Source organism: Triturus cristatus, chromosome 6, assembly GCF_964204655.1.
Source record: "Triturus cristatus chromosome 6, aTriCri1.1, whole genome shotgun sequence".
NCBI lineage: Eukaryota > Metazoa > Chordata > Amphibia > Caudata > Salamandridae > Triturus > Triturus cristatus.
In genome coordinates this window covers 603,246,511-603,259,839 of record NC_140589.1, presented here as the reverse complement: position 1 = coordinate 603,259,839, position 13,329 = coordinate 603,246,511, and positions in this window count along the sequence as shown.

Below are 13,329 nucleotides of genomic sequence, written 5' to 3'. Positions count from 1 at the left end.
TGAATCCACTTTTTAGATTTTTTTAAAAAGCCCATGTCCAGACTGCCTTTTCAGACCACCACCATGTGTATCCTCGGTGACTGCCTACACTCCAGCAAGGGCAACCAGCCTTAGTGATGCTAAATGTATTTGCATTACAGACTGAAACCTCAAAACCCCACTCGCTTCTAAATACTGTGCATGATTCCACATGGTAAGCAGCTGAGTGTGTGCTAAGAGTCTGCTTCTTCCCCCAAAAAATCGCTCCCCCTTTTTCCTACTAATGCAACTGTGAAATCACCAGAGCAAAACGCAATAAATCTCTGCCTGTAATTCCTATTTGCACACAGAGTCATGTTTTCACATTAGTCCCAAAACGAAATTTCTTTGCCAATTTAAATGCACACTTACTGCTCTTTTTTTTTGGCAAGTGAAAATCACTTTTACAGACTGACACATTATGAAACCACTTTTCAGATTTTTTTAAAAAAGCCCATGTCCAGACTGCTTTTTCAGACCACCACCATGTGTATCCTCGGTGACTGCCTTCACTCCTGCAAGGGCAACCAGCCTTAGTGATGCTGAATGTATATGCATTACAGACTGAAACCTCAAAACCCCACTCGCTTCTAAATACTGTGCATGATTCCACATGGCAAGCAGCTGGGTGTGTGCTAAGAGTCTGCTTCTTCCCCCAAAAAATCGCTCCCCCTTTTTCCTACTAATGCAACTGTGAAATCACCAGAGCAAAACGCAATAAATCTCTGCCTGTAATTCCTATTTGCACACAGAGTCATGTTTTCACATTAGTCACAAAACGAAATTTCTTTGCCAATTTGAATGCACACTTACTGCTCTTTTTTTTTGGCAAGTGAAAATCACTTTTACAGACTGACACATTATGAAACCACTTTTCAGATTTTTTTAAAAAAGCCCATGTCCAGACTGCTTTTTCAGACCACCACCATGTGTATCCTCGGTGACTGCCTACACTCCAGCAAGGGCAACCAGCCTTAGTGATGCTGAATGTATTTGCATTACAGACTGAAACCTCAAAACCCCACTCGCTTCTAAATACTGTGCATGATTATACATAGAAAGGAGCTGGGTGTGTGCTAAGAGTCTGCTTCTTCCCCCAAAAAATCGCTCCCCCTTTTTCCTACTAATGCAACTGTGAAATCACCAGAGCAAAACGCAATAAATCTCTGCCTGTAATTCCTATTTGCACACAGAGTCATGTTTTCACATTAGTCACAAAACGAAATTTCTTTGCCAATTTAAATGCACACTTACTGCTCTTTTTTTTTGGCAAGTGAAAATCACTTTTACAGACTGACACATTATGAATCCACTTTTTAGATTTTTTTAAAAAGCCCATGTCCAAACTGCTTTTTCAGACCACCACCATGTGTATCCTCGGTGACTGCCTACACTCCAGCAAGGGCAACCAGCCTTAGTGATGCTGAATGTATTTGCATTACTGACTGCAACCTCAAACCCTTAAAGTATTCCTTATTTTTACCAGTACACCTTAATTTATCATGAAAAAATAGTCCATATTATTTTACATGTTCCTCACATTTAAATTTCTCCCAAAACAGAAAATAATAAACACAACTTCTACAAAAGGAATTCCAATTCTATTATTCATTTCTTAATTTACCATATACATCCCCTCTCAAACTCTAAACTCACCTTTAAAATTAGTTAGTTGTGAAAGAAATGTGGCACTCAAACAGCAGATTATCAGAGCCAGGATCTCTGTTCTCTACACCTCTCTCCTCTCAGCAGAACCAGATAATGGCAAACTTTCCCTCTATTTTTCCACACATATACATGTAAGTTTCAAATCTCAGTGCTTCCCCCTTTTTTTCAAATGTAATCACACATTTCTATTGGTTGAAAACCAACCCTTTTCCAAAAGTACCCTGCCCCCAACTTGACTTCTGCCTAGTACCCTTCCCCCAATTTGACTTCTGCCTGCTACCATAGCAACAGCTCATGGAACACTGCTGTGTGGAGTTAGGTCAGAAGTTCGCCACACAATGTTTCAATTCCACAGAGCAAGAGTGCTTGACTTTTCAAACCTAACAGCAAATCCATAGTACTGTTCTTTGGTAACACATTTTTTTGTACCAATACAAAACATGCTTCTATTAATTTACACATACAGCCTAGTTTTTATTCTAGAATGGTATGAAACAGCCAATCAGTTCTTTTTGTTTTGAAAAAAATATGTATGCCTCCATTTCCAAACTGTCTTTCTTTTCATATTGCCATTCTACTGAAAGACACCTCCTGAGTGCATCCAGTTCTCCTTTGAAGATGTTCACAGTGTGGATTGTAGGGCACAGCTATGTCTTCTGGAGTGAAAAGTTTGCAGAGAAAACAGGTATGGTGAGAGACCTTGCTTTGCCAAATGTAGACATTAAATGGATTGGTCAGAGAGGGTTAAAGTGGCACCAATTGATGCCATTGGTGAAATCCTTCATGCAAATCCAACACCCTGACCTCATAATAGTGCACTGTGGTGGCAATGACCTAGGCACTTTGACTGGGGTAGGTCTGGAAATGCTTATGAAGGACACCTTTGCACAACTGTTTTCACTTTTCCCTAAAACTGCCTTTGTGTTTTCCAACATATGCCAAAGGCAAAAATGGAACTGGTCCAATCATTTCTGTCCGCAAATTGACAAAGCAAGAAAGCACGTCAACAAATCTGTTTCTGCTTTCCTCCGTGACTATGGTATGGGTGCCATTTACCACACCAACTTGCGTTATGACATGCAAGACATTTATAGAGGAGATGGTGTGCACTTCAATGATGAAGGGAACAGAGTCTTCCTCTTGAACCTTAGACTCTGCATCGGTACTTACTTGTAGGTACCACTTAAAAAATCACTTCATAAACACAACGGCTCTTTTTAGAGCCCCCTAATATCTAAACTCTTAAATCTGCATTTCATTTCTTTTTTAATTTTTTTTTTCTTCCGTACGCTTACCGTAAGCTTACCATACGCGTACCCCGTGATTTTTTTAAAAATCAATAAATGTTTTCTCACAAATGTAAGGGGGTCTGTAACTCTCCTCCTTGCCCCCTTTTCTTGTTTTCACTCTTTTTTTTCTGAGTGAAACACACAAAATGGCGGCCGCCGCTTCCTGGTTTCGGCCGATTCGAATGTTTACTAAGATCTAACAGCCAATCAGAATCGCGCTCGCGCACGCCACCGTACGCGTACGGTAAGCTTACGGTAAGCGTACCGTAAGCTGGCTCAGATATATATATTGATTTAAAGGCTATTTTCTCAGAATCTACTGAACAGATTTACACCAAACCTACAAAAGGCACTTCCTTGACCTAGGGACTACCTCTCTTCCAAATTTCTAGTAATTCTGTTCAGCTGTTCGGGCTGTAGCCCTGTCTAAAGGTCCTATGGAAAAATGCATGGGAAAAACGCGTTTTGGGACCCCCTTTTATCTCAGCCCCTGCTTGATGAATCCCCCTGAGACTTTCAGGGTAGGAGCGGAGCGTAGCGCCCCACCTATTTTGAGAAATTCGCGAGGATTCGTCGACCGGCGCCAAAGTTATTCAAAATAGAATGTTGCGGATTTCCTATAGAAAAGGGGTCCTAACTATAACTACCTACTGGCGACCGCCAGTAGGTAATATATATATATATATTCAGGCTACAAATTCGGAGCACTCACGGGACATTTTAAAGTTGATTTAATGATGCAAATGCATTTCGGCGTCTCAGCCTTCTTCAGTGCATATCAACTGACACTTAAACATGGTGTTAGTTTAAATACATTAGAAATTGATCTCATTGGAGAGGTGCACATTCACAACAAGTGACGAAGGACTGGAACAGTTCAAGGTTCAGATGCCTTTTTCTGGCTGCCATGTCTGTGTGTACTGAATTAGATGAAAACAGATCGTTTTTACTCTAAGAGAGTCTCAGTCTTTCATAGACGATTTTTGAAAAGCAAAATGCAGTTACACTCACATGGTGCAAAGCTCAGCCAGCCCTTCGAGATTAGTCCGATTGTGGTGCCTCCAAAAGTACGTGCCGTGATGTTATTCACGTCCCTCGCCTGCCAGAAAGGAGAAAGATTTGGCATCCTGCAGGTTTCCGTATGTATTACTTCAGTCCTTCAATTAAATAATTGTCAGCAGCGCTGGTAGGATGCTGCGTCATTCTTTCTTTCGGCGGTGCTGGCAGTATTTACATTTAGGCTCCAAGTCTCACCCTTGCTGCTGCACTCAGGGCGGGTGCTCTTATCCGCTTTCGTGGGGGTGAAGTCACGAAGATAGATATATATATACGTGATATATTGTAAAATATATATTTTTTATATTTATTTTTCTTAATAGTGTACCTTATATACAGGTATATATTACCTACTGGCGGTCGCCAGTAGGTAGTTATAGTTAGGACCACGTTTCCATAGGAAAACCTCAACATTCTATTTTGAATAACTTTGGCGCCGGTCGACGAATCCTCGCGAATTTCTCAAAATAGGTGGGGCGCTACGCTCCGCTCCTACCCTGAAAGTCTCGGGGGGATCCGTCAAGCGGGGGCTGAGATAAAAGGGGGGTCCCAAAACGCGTTTTTCCCATGCATTTTTCCATAGGACCTTTAGAACGACCTACAGCCCGAACGGCTGAACAGAATTACTAGAAATTTGGCAGAGAGGTAGTCCCTAGGTCAAGGAAGTGCCTTTTGTAGGTTTGGTGTAAATCTGTTCAGTAGATTCTGAGAAAATAGCCTTTAAATCAATATATATATCTGAGCCAGCTTACGGTACGCTTACCGTACGCTTACGGTAAGCGTACGGTGGCGTGCGCGAGCGCGATTCTGATTGGCTCTTAGATCTTAGTAAACATTCGAATCGGCCGAAACCAGGAAGCGGCGGCCGCCATTTTGTGTATTTCACTCTGAAAAAAAAGAGTGAAAACAAAGAAAGGGAGCAATGAGGAGAGTTACAGACCCCCTAACAATTGTAAGGGGGTCAAAGAAGGACAGAAAAGTACAAAAAAAACATTTATTGATTTTAAAAAAAATCACGGGGTACGCGTACGGTAAGCTCACGGTAAGCGTACGGTAAAAAAAATAAAAATAAATAAATGAAAATCAGATTTAAGAGTTTAGAAATTAGGGAGCTCTAAAAAGAGCTGTTGTGTTTATGGAGTCATTTTTTTAGTGGTACTTACAAGTAAGTACCGATGCAGAGTCTAAGGTTCAAGAGGAAGACTCTGTTCCCTTCATCATTGAAGTGCACACCATCTCCTCTATAAATGTCTTGCATGTCGTAACGCAAGTTGTTGTGGTAAATGGCACCCATACCATAGTCACGGAGGAAAGCAGAAACAGATTTGTTGACGTGCTTTCTTGCTTTGTCAATCTGTGGACAGAAATGATTGGACCAGTTCCATTTTTGCCTTTGGCATATGTTGGAAAACACAAAGGCAGTTTTAGGGAAAAGTGTAAACAGTTGTGCAAAGGTGTCCTTCATAAGCATTTCCAGACCTACCCCAGTCAAAGTGCCTAGGTCATTGCCACCACAGTGCACTATTATGAGGTCAGGGTGTTGGATTTGCATGAAGGATTTCACCAATGGCATAAATTGGTGCCACTTTAACCCTCTCTGACCAATCCATTTAATGTCTACATTTGGCAAAGCAAGGTCTCTCACCATATCTGTTTTCTCTGCAAACTTTTCACTCCAGAAGACATAGCTGTGCCCTACAATCCACACTGTGAACATCTTCAAAGGAGAACTGGATGCACTCAGGAGGTGTCTTTCAGTAGAATGGCAATATGAAAATAAAGACAGTTTGGAAATGGAGGCATACATATTTTTTACAAAACAAAAAGAACTGATTGGCTGTTTCATACCATTCTAGAAAAAAAACTAGGCTGTATGTGAAAATTAATAGAAGCATGTTTTGTATTGGTACAAAAAAATGTGTAACCAAAGAACAGTACTATGGATTTGCAGTTAGGATTGAAAAGTCAAGCACTCTTGCTCTGTGGAATTGAAACATTGTGTGTCGAACTTCTGACCTAACTGCACACAGCAGTGTTCCATGAGCTGTTGCTATGGTAGCAGGCAGAAGTCAAGTTGGGGGAAGGGTACTAGGCAGAAGTCAAGTTGGGGGCAGGGTACTTTTGGAAAAGGGTTGGTTTTCAACCAATAGAAATGTGTCATTACATTTGAAAAAAAGGGGGAAGCACTGAGATTTGAAACTTACATGTATATGTGTGGAAAAATAGAGGGAAAGTTTGCCATTATCTGGTTCTGCTGAGAGGAGAGAGGTGTACAGAACAGAGATCCTGGCTCTGATAATCTGCTGTTTGAGTGACACATTTCTTTCACAACTAACTAAATTTAAAGGTGAGTTTACAGTTTGAGAGGGGATGTATGTGGTAACTTAAGAAATGAATAATAGAAATGGGAATTGTTTTTGTTGTAGTTACACATGGTGGATTCATAATGTGTCAGTCTGTAAAAGAGATTTTCACTTGGCCCGAAAAAAAAAGAGCAGTAAGTGTGCTTTCAAATTGGCAAAGAAATTTCGTTTTGGGACTAATGTGAAAACATGACTCTGTGTCCATAGAAGAATTATAGGCAGAAATTTATTGCGTCTTGCTCTGGTGATTTCACAGTTGCAGTAGATGGAAAAGAGGAGCGAATTTTTGGGGGAAGAAGCAGAGGGTTAGCACACACCCATGTGCTTGCCATGTATAGTCATGCACAGTAATTAGAAGCGAGTGGGGTTTTCAGGTTTAAGTCTGTAATGCAAATACATTCAGCATCACTAAGGCTGGTTGCTCCTGCTGGAGTGTAGGCAGTCACAGAGAATACACACGGTGGTGGTCTGAAAAAAAAACAGCTTGGACATGTGCATTTAAATAAATTTAAAAAAAAGGTTTCAGAATGTGTCAGTCTGTAAAAGTGATTTCAAAGTGTAAAAAGAGATTTTCACTTGGCCCAAAAAAAAAAGAGCAGTAAGTGTGCTTTCAAATTGGCAAAGAAATTTCGTTTTGGCACTTATGTGAAAACATGACTCTGTGTGCATAGAAGAATTATAGGCAGAAATTTATTGCGTCTTGCTCTGGTGATTTCACAGTTGCAGTAGATGGAAAAGAGGAGCGAATTTTTGGGGGAAGAAGCAGAGGCTTAGCACACACCCATGTGCTTGCCATGTATAGTCATGCACAGTAATTAGAAGCGAGTGGGGTTTTCAGGTTTAAGTCTGTAATGCAAATACATTCAGCATCACTAAGGCTGGTTGCCCCTGCTGGAGTGTAGGCAGTCACAGAGAATACACACAGTGGTGGTCTGAAAAAAAAACAGCTTGGACATGTGCATTTAAATAAATTTAAAAAAAAGGTTTCAGAATGTGTCAGTCTGTAAAAGTGATTTCAAAGTGTAAAAAGAGATTTTCACTTGGCCCAAAAAAAAAAGAGCAGTAAGTGTGCTTTCAAATTGGCAAAGAAATTTCGTTTTGGCACTTATGTGAAAACATGACTCTGTGTGCATAGAAGAATTATAGGCAGAAATTTATTGCGTCTTGCTCTGGTGATTTCACAGTTGCAGTAGATGGAAAAGAGGAGCGAATTTTTGGGGGAAGAAGCAGAGGCTTAGCACACACCCATGTGCTTGCCATGTATAGTCATGCACAGTAATTAGAAGCGAGTGGGGTTTTCAGGTTTAAGTCTGTAATGCAAATACATTCAGCATCACTAAGGCTGGTTGCCCCTGCTGGAGTGTAGGCAGTCACAGAGAATACACACGGTGGTGGTCTGAAAAAAAAACAGCTTGGACATGTGCATTTAAATAAATTTAAAAAAAAGGTTTCAGAATGTGTCAGTCTGTAAAAGTGATTTCAAAGTGTAAAAAGAGATTTTCACTTGGCCCAAAAAAAAAAGAGCAGTAAGTGTGCTTTCAAATTGGCAAAGAAATTTCGTTTTGGCACTAATGTGAAAACATGACTCTGTGTGCATAGAAGAATTATAGGCAGAAATTTATTGCGTCTTGCTCTGGTGATTTCACAGTTGCAGTAGATGGAAAAGAGGAGCGATTTTTTGGGGGAAGAAGCAGAGGCTTAGCACACACCCATGTGCTTGCCATGTATAGTCATGCACAGTAATTAGAAGCGAGTGGGGTTTTCAGGTTTAAGTCTGTAATGCAAATACATTCAGCATCACTAAGGCTGGTTGCCCCTGCTGGAGTGTAGGCAGTCACAGAGAATACACACGGTGGTGGTCTGAAAAAAAAACAGCTTGGACATGTGCATTTAAATAAATTTAAAAAAAAGGTTTCAGAATGTGTCAGTCTGTAAAAGTGATTTCAAAGTGTAAAAAGAGATTTTCACTTGGCCCAAAAAAAAAAGAGCAGTAAGTGTGCTTTCAAATTGGCAAAGAAATTTCGTTTTGGCAATAAAGTGAAAACATGACTCTGTGTGCATAGAAGAATTATAGGCAGAAATTTATTGCGTCTTGCTCTGGTGATTTCACAGTTGCAGTAGATGGAAAAGAGGAGCGAATTTTTGGGGGAAGAAGCAGAGGCTTAGCACACACCCATGTGCTTGCCATGTATAGTCATGCACAGTAATTAGAAGCGAGTGGGGTTTTCAGGTTTAAGTCTGTAATGCAAATACATTCAGCATCACTAAGGCTGGTTGCCCCTGCTGGAGTGTAGGCAGTCACAGAGAATACACACGGTGGTGGTCTGAAAAAAAAACAGCTTGGACATGTGCATTTAAATAAATTTAAAAAAAGGTTTCAGAATGTGTCAGTCTGTAAAAGTGATTTCAAAGTGTAAAAAGAGATTTTCACTTGGCCCGAAAAAAAAAGAGCAGTAAGTGTGCTTTCAAATTGGCAAAGAAATTTCGTTTTGGCACTAATGTGAAAACATGACTCTGTGTGCATAGAAGAATTATAGGCAGAAATTTATTGCGTCTTGCTCTGGTGATTTCACAGTTGCAGTAGATGGAAAAGAGGAGCGAATTTTTGGGGGAAGAAGCAGAGGCTTAGCACACACCCATGTGCTTGCCATGTATAGTCATGCACAGTAATTAGAAGCGAGTGGGGTTTTCAGGTTTAAGTCTGTAATGCAAATACATTCAGCATCACTAAGGCTGGTTGCCCCTGCTGGAGTGTAGGCAGTCACAGAGAATACACACGGTGGTGGTCTGAAAAAAAAACAGCTTGGACATGTGCATTTAAATAAATTTAAAAAAAAGGTTTCAGAATGTGTCAGTCTGTAAAAGTGATTTCAAAGTGTAAAAAGAGATTTTCACTTGGCCCAAAAAAAAAAGAGCAGTAAGTGTGCTTTCAAATTGGCAAAGAAATTTCGTTTTGGCACTAATGTGAAAACATGACTCTGTGTGCATAGAAGAATTATAGGCAGAAATTTATTGCGTCTTGCTCTGGTGATTTCACAGTTGCAGTAGATGGAAAAGAGGAGCGAATTTTTGGGGGAAGAAGCAGAGGCTTAGCACACACCCATGTGCTTGCCATGTATAGTCATGCACAGTAATTAGAAGCGAGTGGGGTTTTCAGGTTTAAGTCTGTAATGCAAATACATTCAGCATCACTAAGGCTGGTTGCCCCTGCTGGAGTGTAGGCAGTCACAGAGAATACACACGGTGGTGGTCTGAAAAAAAAACAGCTTGGACATGTGCATTTAAATAAATTTAAAAAAAAGGTTTCAGAATGTGTCAGTCTGTAAAAGTGATTTCAAAGTGTAAAAAGAGATTTTCACTTGGCCCGAAAAAAAAAGAGCAGTAAGTGTGCTTTCAAATTGGCAAAGAAATTTCGTTTTGGCACTAATGTGAAAACATGACTCTGTGTGCATAGAAGAATTATAGGCAGAAATTTATTGCGTCTTGCTCTGGTGATTTCACAGTTGCAGTAGATGGAAAAGAGGAGCGAATTTTTGGGGGAAGAAGCAGAGGCTTAGCACACACCCATGTGCTTGCCATGTATAGTCATGCACAGTAATTAGAAGCGAGTGGGGTTTTCAGGTTTAAGTCTGTAATGCAAATACATTCAGCATCACTAAGGCTGGTTGCCCCTGCTGGAGTGTAGGCAGTCACAGAGAATACACACGGTGGTGGTCTGAAAAAAAAACAGCTTGGACATGTGCATTTAAATACATTTAAAAAAAAGGTTTCAGAATGTGTCAGTCTGTAAAAGTGATTTCAAAGTGTAAAAAGAGATTTTCACTTGGCCCGAAAAAAAAAGAGCAGTAAGTGTGCTTTCAAATTGGCAAAGAAATTTCGTTTTGGCACTAATGTGAAAACATGACTCTGTGTGCATAGAAGAATTATAGGCAGAAATTTATTGCGTCTTGCTCTGGTGATTTCACAGTTGCAGTAGATGGAAAAGAGGAGCGAATTTTTGGGGGAAGAAGCAGAGGCTTAGCACACACCCATGTGCTTGCCATGTATAGTCATGCACAGTAATTAGAAGCGAGTGGGGTTTTCAGGTTTAAGTCTGTAATGCAAATACATTCAGCATCACTAAGGCTGGTTGCCCCTGCTGGAGTGTAGGCAGTCACAGAGAATACACACGGTGGTGGTCTGAAAAAAAAACAGCTTGGACATGTGCATTTAAATAAATTTAAAAAAAAGGTTTCAGAATGTGTCAGTCTGTAAAAGTGATTTCAAAGTGTAAAAAGAGATTTTCACTTGGCCCGAAAAAAAAAGAGCAGTAAGTGTGCTTTCAAATTGGCAAAGAAATTTCGTTTTGGCACTAATGTGAAAACATGACTCTGTGTGCATAGAAGAATTATAGGCAGAAATTTATTGCGTCTTGCTCTGGTGATTTCACAGTTGCAGTAGATGGAAAAGAGGAGCGAATTTTTGGGGGAAGAAGCAGAGGCTTAGCACACACCCATGTGCTTGCCATGTATAGTCATGCACAGTAATTAGAAGCGAGTGGGGTTTTCAGGTTTAAGTCTGTAATGCAAATATATTCAGCATCACTAAGGCTGGTGGCCCCTGCTGGAGTGTAGGCAGTCACAGAGAATACACACGGTGGTGATCTGAAAAAAAAAAAAAGCTTGGACATGTGCATTTAAATAAATTTAAAAAAAAGAGCAGTTTGTGTGCATTCAAAATGGCAAAGAAATTTCGTTTTGTGACTATTGTGAAAAGAAATGTAGTAATATATTTAAATACAATAAAGGATTTTTTTTTTAGTTTTTTTCAGGTATTGCTGAAGAACAGTGAACAAAATTTAAGATGCCTACAAAATCTCGAGTTCAAAAAACGCTAAAAAAAAAACTATATTTGAGGACAACTGGAGGACCAAAGTTAGTAGAAGATGCTGATGTTGGGAAAAAGAAAAAATCTTCTGGTAAGCAAAAAAAACAATTCCTAAACAAAATATTGAAAACAAACAAAAATGTACAAAATGTCTGTTCTCGGAAAAATGTAACAAAACCTACAGAACAGCAAAAAATTGAGGATTTAGTTAATGCAAATATACCTTCTGCAATTGAAAAGTTTAACATAAACAGAAAAACAGCATTTAAAGAGATACGTAGAAAAATGTTTCAGAGAAGAGTTATGTCCAATTTGATAAAGGATATAAAGAAATATAAGCAAAAGGCTAAATATTATAAGAGAAAAAAAGAAATTGAAGCCATTGCAGCAAAAGCATTAGAATTAAAAAGGAAACTATTCATATTAATTTTGAATAGGATGCGTACATTAGATAAAATGGTTAATGTACTGAAATCACAAAGCAAAAGCAAAAGAGTAGTGAACAGAACAAACTTTTGTAAAGTGTTTTTAGGAAAGTGGATGCATAGTTCAAGTAGTGAACCTTTTTTAATGAAGAAAGCTATTTTCAAAGTAATAGTTTGCTGCATGCAGTTGACACCAGAGGTCGTTCATACGAAGTAAAAAATGGTTGCATAATGGAGAAGGAGATAATGGTTCCAAGAGATGAGGTACAAGTGATGGCAGATGAGGCAATGGGGAGACGTCCTAAAGCCCCAGTGTACACTTGGAATTGTAGTAGTATTTGCACTGTGCGTCAGGAATCTATTGACAGATTTCGAGAGTTTCTAAGAGAATATAGTAAAAAAAGTGTAAAACAAAAGATTAAGGTGCTTCAAAGTCTGGATCCATGCAGAGTGAGAGAGAATACTGGTTTGCAGGGTCATTCTCTTGCTTGTCTATCTAGAAAAGTGTGCAATAGTGTTTTCCATCATTTTAGGATGCTGGCTGTTCATCATACTGAAATGAGAAAGTTTGTGAGACGGTTGTATTTTGCCAAAAGTCCAGCAATAAAGTTAAATGAATTGAATAGGGCTCTGTTCCGAGGAACGGTATCAGATGTAGAGAAGGTTGTTGATGAAATTCAGTTTTGTTACTTTGGTCCTGAACAAAACAGTGCAGAGAAGGACACAATAAATGAGGCAGAAGTGGAAGAGAATGTAGAACCCTCTGTAAGTAACACATTTAATGATCACATAACAAAATTTGCAATAGTCTCTAATGAAAGACCAAATGTTACTTGTATTTGTTGCCGCAGAACTCATTATAGAAAACAAACTAGGAATGTTGATCTCTACAGAAAGAGTGAAAATGAAGATAATTATAAGTGGATGGATTTTGCCACATATATATTTCTTGAAAATTGTTTTGAATTGGGTGAAGATCACCGTATTTGCAAATACTGCTACAACAAGTTAGAGGAAAATAGAATGCCGACCAGAGCTGTACATAATAATTTAGAATTGGATGCTATTCCTGCTGAACTTTCTGAATTAAATACATATGAGTCTATACTCATTCAATGTGTTCATCCGTTCCAGACCATAGTACGTATGGAGCCCAAAACTGGTAAATTACCTCCTTCAGATTTACTGAGAGGTTTAAAAGGTAGAGTGGTGTATTTGCCCTTGGATTTGAAAAAAAATATGGAAACTATTGATGCAGATACTTTGGAAACTGAACCATTAATTATTCTGGTTAATGGTGTCCCTACAAAGAATAAGAAGATTTGGCAGGAGCTGGTAGATGTGCGGAAAGTACAAAGAGCAAATTTGTATTTGAAAAAAAATAACAAATGGTATGAATCAATTTATATAGAAGAAGAAGAAGAAGAAGAAGATTTACAAGGAGACACAGAAACACCAACTGGACAAATTGAAAAAGTGGACAAGTCAAAGGAAGAAGAAATTTATGAACATTTTAGCATACATCCTCTCCATTCGAAAGAAGTTATGGGAGACAATATTGATCTCTTTCAGATGAAGAAAGCAAAAGGAAATCCCGTGAGTGTATGGGAGGAGAGCTTGGAAGCTCGATGTTTTCCCCAGCTG